The sequence below is a fragment of the Tamandua tetradactyla genome, chromosome X (genome assembly GCF_023851605.1).
Source record: "Tamandua tetradactyla isolate mTamTet1 chromosome X, mTamTet1.pri, whole genome shotgun sequence".
Taxonomy (NCBI): Eukaryota; Metazoa; Chordata; class Mammalia; order Pilosa; family Myrmecophagidae; genus Tamandua; species Tamandua tetradactyla.
The window spans coordinates 162,700,718-162,706,717 of record NC_135353.1 but is presented as its reverse complement, the minus strand read 5'-3'; positions in this window follow the sequence as shown (position 1 = coordinate 162,706,717).

The window sequence follows — 6,000 nt, the reverse complement described above, 5'->3', positions numbered from 1 at the left end:
GGGTAGCTACAAACTACAAGATAAGATGGAGGTTGACTATTTGATGTCTTGAGCTCTTTCCCTGGATGTCTCCTGCTGAGACAAGTGCTTTTCAAAGAGTGGTCCTCGACCCCTGCTCCACAGTCACCTGGGATGCGTATTAAACAATGCAGAGTCCTGGGTAATCCTGGATTAACTAAGAGGAAAATTTAAGGGTGATCTAAATTATCAGCTAATCTGAGACTGTGAAACAAAATTTTTTTAAGCAATAGCATCAAAGTCGATATAGGGAAAATATCAGAACCTTGTTGCTCTTTTTTTTTATTTTTAACTTTCTTTATTGTATAATATAACATATATACAAAGCAAAGAAATAAAAAAGCAATAGTTTTCAAAGCACTCTTCAACAAGTGGTTACAGGACAGATCCCAGAGTTTGTCATGGGCTACCTTACAGTCCTCTCATACTTTTCCTTCTACCTGCTCCAGAATATAGGAGGCTAGAGGGCTTAAATACTTTTTTATTGTCACGATTGACTTTTTTTCCTTCTTTTTTTGTGAAAAATAACAAATATACAAAAAAGCTATAAATTTCAAAGCACAGCACCACAATTAGTTGTCAGAGTCTGACATGGGTTACAATTTCACAATTGTAGATTTTTACTTCTAGCTGCTCTAAAATACTGGAGACTGAAAGAGATAGCACTTTAATGATTCAGCATTCATACTCATTTGTTAAATCCTTTCTTCTCTGTATAACTTTACCATCACCTTTGATCTTTCCATCCCTCTCTTTAGGGGTGTTTGGGCTATGGCAATTCTAAATTTTTTATATTGGATGGGTCTGTCACTAATATGGGGTAGGAAGATGGAAGATGTTCTGGAGAGGCTGGGCTAGGTTTCAAGACTTATCTGGACCCATCTGGAGGTTGTAGGTTTCTGGAAAGTTACTCTAGTGCCTGGAACCCTTGTGGAATCTTTTATATTGCCCTAGGTGTTCTTTAGGATTGGCTGGAATGGTCCTGGTTGGGGATTAGCAGGTTATGATAGGTAGCAAGGTCTAACTGAAGCTTGCATAAGAGCAACCACCAGAGTAGCCTCTTGACTCTATTTGAACTCTTTCTGTGCACTTTTGTAAATTACTTCAAGTTTAATGTTTTTATTTTTAATTGGAGACAGGTGGTGGGAGATGCATACTCTTTCATGTTTATGGGCTTTACAGTCCTATTAAATCAGAATCTTGCAGTGTGGACTGGGCATTTGCTTTTTAGTAAGCTCTGCAAGGGATTCTTGTGCACACTGAAATCTTAGAAGTTCTGCTGGCCTTGATGGTTAGCTATGATGGTAGGGAGACTTGAGAACTTCAAACTCCTTAAAGGCAGGGATTTTTTTCTTTTCTACCCCCTTATACCCAATACTTTTCACAGTTCCTAGTATATAATCGGTACTCAGTGAATATTTTTTGATGGGTACTTTGGAACCCTGACTGTTTAAGACATACTGGAATGTGGGAAGGCCCTCAAAAATCTGTAAGTTTAAAAAAGCATCACCTTGGAAAAAGACTTCAATAATTTTCTTTGTGTCTGGTCTTCCTTGCCCATAAAGTCTCACATAGCACTCATTTTAAGAATTTGGTTTGCAGAAAAAATACTTTAGGGAGTTTATTAAAATTCTAACTCCTGAGGTACCCCATCCAGAGTGTCTGATTCGGCAGGCCTTGGGTGTGATGAGATCTTTATATATTGTGTGTGTTATATTTTTGTGTATTTGGTATGCTGCAAATATTTAATAACTTTGCTATGCCATTTTAAATTACTATATAACTGAAACTGTTTGTCTTTTCCTTTATAGATTTTGATTTCATGGTATATTTAGGAATGCCATTTTTAACTCTAAATGTATTCATTGTTATTTAATAAAAGGAATAAATAAGAAATACCACAGGTAATTGTAATGCATATAGTCTGACACATGGAGAATCACTGCCCTCTAGCCCATCTTTGCTTTCTTTATTTCTTCCTCCTTTCTTCCTTCAATTGTTTATTCATGTATTATACAAAGGCAAATAATTATTCAAGGCAAGTAAGACAGACTCTGTCCTTAGGAAACTAGTTCACTAGCTGTGCTGGTTTGAAACTATTATGTGCCCCGGAAAAGCCATGTTGTTTTTCCTAATCCAATCTTGTGGAGACAGACCTATTGTTTAGTGTGGGATCTCTTGATTCGGTGGTTTCCATGGAGATGTGTCTCCGCCCATTCAAGGTGGGGCTGCTTACTGGAGCCCTTTAAGAGGAAACCATTTTGGTAAAACCTTTAGAATCACCAGAACCAACAGAACTCACACAGCCAGAGACCTCTGGAGATGCAGAAGGAAAACTCCCCTGGGAAGCTTTATAAAATGAGAAGAGAAAGCCAGCAAATGTTGCCATGTGCCTTTCCAGGTGACAAGAGGTGTTCTGGACCCATCAGCCTTTCTTGAGTCAAGGTATCTTTCTCTGAATGCCTTAGTTTGGACATTTTTGTGGCCTTGGAACTGTAAACTTGTAACTTAATAAATCCCCTTTATAAAAGCCAACCAATTTCTGGTATATTGCATTCTGGCAGCATTAGCAAACTAAAACACTAGCCATGCCATAGACATCATTGCTCAAAATGCTTGTCACCAAAATCCTAAATAAAATATTTCTGAATCAACTCAACTATCATATTAGGAAAATAATACATCATAACCAAGTAGGGTGTGTACAGGAATGCAAGGATGGTTTAATATTAGGAATTCCATTAATATAATTTACCAAATAATGGCACACTTTCCAAGTTCAGGGAAGTTAACATTGACACAGTACTTTTATCTAATATATAGTCCATATTACAACTCAGTCAATTTATCCAGTACTGTTTCTTTTATAACATTTTTACCACTTTTTAGTACCGAATCCAGGACAGAATTACATTTTGCATTTAGTTATCACATTACTTCAGTCTCTGTTTTGGTTTGCTAAAACTGCCAGAATGCAATATACCGGAAATTGGTTGGCTTTTACAATGGGGATTTATTAACTTAAAATATACAATTCTTAGGCTGTGAAAATGACCAACTCAAGGCATCAACAGGAGGATGATACATGGGCTCTGAAGAAAGGCTAGCATTCAGGACACCACTGCTACATGGGAAGGCACATGGTCAGCGTCTGCTGGGCCTTAGCACCTGGATTTCATTGATGTCAGCTTCTGGCTTCAGTGGCTTCCTCTTTGTTCTGTGTGGGTCCTCTCTTAGCTTTTCTGGAGCTTTTCTCTGAGCGTCTTTTAATTTCATCTCTTAGATTTCTATACGTGTTTTATCCTCTCATAAAGGACTCCAGCAAGAGGATCAAGACCCACCCTGAATGAGGTGGGTCACATCTCAATTGAAATAACCTAATCAAAAGGTCCCACGCACAATAGATCGGTACCCACAGGACCAGATAAAAGAACATGGCCTTTTCTGGTTTCTGGGTTACAAAACAACTTCAAACTACCTTTAATCTGAAAAAGTTGGTCTTTCTTTGTCTTCCATGACATTGATACTTTCAAAAATTGCAGAACAGTTATTTGATAGAATGGTCCTCAATTTGGTTGATCAGCTATTTCCTCATGATCAGATTCAGGTTATCATATCTGGGGAGAATCCTGCTTACAGAAGAGATGTTGTGCCTTCCCAGTGCATTACTTCAGGAGGCATGTGATTTCTGTTTTCCCCTTCTTGATGTAGTTAGTTTTGATCACTTGGTTAAGGTGATGTCCGGTTTTGCCACTCCATAGTTACTATTTTCCCTTTTATAATTAACACATAATTTATGAGGCTATAATTTAAGACTATGTAACTGTCCTACTTATTATTTTTATTCTGGAAAAAAAAACACAGGCTTTAAAGAAAATGAGGCCTTAATCATTTAAACATTAGTGTTTAATCCTGCTTTGTTCCTAAAACTTGGGATCAGCTGCTTGGAATGAATGGAAATAAAGAGGCCTGGGAAGGAGAAAAGCAGAAATAGGAGAAAGTAGCAAAACTGGAGAACACTGAGAAGAAAACATAAATCCCATGAAAACAGAAGCCTAGTCTAAATGTTCACTCCTATAACCCCAGCACCTAGTAAGTACAGTGTCCGCACACATAAGGCACCCAATTGAAAAAAAAAGAAAATTGTTGAATGAGAGAGATGATACTGGACACCTCTGAGCCTGGGAGGAGAGACTTCAGGAGACAGATGGAGTATATATACATACCTAGCTTGTTTCAAAATCTACCCTTAGTTGGGTTGAGATCTGTGGAAGTATCAAACAACATTCATTTTGCTTTGATACTCTGGCCCTCTTTACTTGGAATAGCAAGACTTGTCTGGGCTACTCGAGAAAACTGTGTTCAACTGCAAGGAACCTACCTTGTCTGTGGCCATTTGCGGCTGCTCTGAAAACCTGGACACTCGGTGCTTTCCTTTTCCTTCCTCAACTATAGCACTCAAGACCCTCCATCTTCTATCTTTGCCCCTTGTAAATGCAAAGCCAATGTGACCAAGTCTGGTTGTGTTTAGGAGGCTTGCCTGCACCCCAGATGGGCTCTGGAGTTCATCTTATTGCCATAAGGCCATTTGTCTGGAGCAGCACCCCTGGGTACTGGGTAGGTTCTTGAAGCTGTGCTACCCCTAACCCCAGCAGTTTAACTTGACTATTTCCTAGCTTCCCTTACTACTGTGCCTTCATATTGTTTATCATAACCTAAAGTAGCATGTATTTTTTGTATTGTGATATCTCTCTCTATCTCTCTCTCACACACACATATACACACAAATGAAGTGTCATTAAATAATACTTACCTTCATTACCTGTTCCCTGCTATGTACTTTGATATTTCTGGTTTCCGGTTTTTTCCATTCCATTAAAAAAATTTACCAATTATAATCCATTCAGTTTATTTCAAGACCCCTGTGGCTTGCTACCCAAAGTTTGGAAAATCCTGATCATTCTACTCTCTCTGACCATTCTCCTCTTCCTACTAAAATCCAAGGACTTCTCTGTTTAAATGGGAGCTGAACAACTAAATCCACTGATTTCCTCCAAACTCACTTTCCTCTCTACCCGCAAGGTTGATGCTATTCACCAGCACCTCTAGCTTCTAGTGGGAGCACACCCTTGAAACCATAGTACTGCACACCAAGTATCACGGGAGACGTGATTTGAAGACTCCTGCTTCTAGGTCCTGCCCAAATGCTTAGAAGTCAGAATTGAGAGCAGAGTTTGGGCTTACACCTAGGAGTGATTGATTGGCTTTAGTACATACTGCCAAATAATTTTCTAATGCAGTTGTTCCAATTCATTCTCCAGGAACAGATTTTGATAGTGATATTTCAAGTATGCTATAGCTACCCCTAAAATTTAATTCACATTAAATTTAACTCATGCACATCAGTATCACATGGTTTATATTGATTCTTGCCAAAGAGAGTATATAAATCCGAGCATTTATTGCGTGGGTGGCTGTCTATATTACCTGTCTTATTTTTAATCACCAGTAACTTTCAATTAAAGATCAAATATTCCTTAGGAGTAATGCATATCTGGGGTTGATGGTTTGAGGTGAGGTGGAAACTACCAGCTCTGCTCGGCATCTCAATCAAGCCAAGGATGTGACTTGATTATTATTGCCTCTGACACATTAGAGTGTCATTAACACAAAAGTCATCTCTTAAACACATTGAACTGAACTCAATTAACGTAATTGATAACCACCCTAGCTGTAGGGATTTTGCAGCTTTAGGAAAACTGACAAACATCTTGCCCTTTTATATCCCACAATTAGATTCACAAGGCACAGTCAATAAGCATTTTGCAGATGCTAAATTCATCGTACTTAGCGATGACAAAAATCTCTCTGGGTGGATGACTGTTGATAAAAGATTAATTGTTGAAATGTTTTCAGTAGTGGTATTGACAAATAGAACTAACTGCTTAAAGATAAATTTGGTCATGAATTAATGGAACCTAT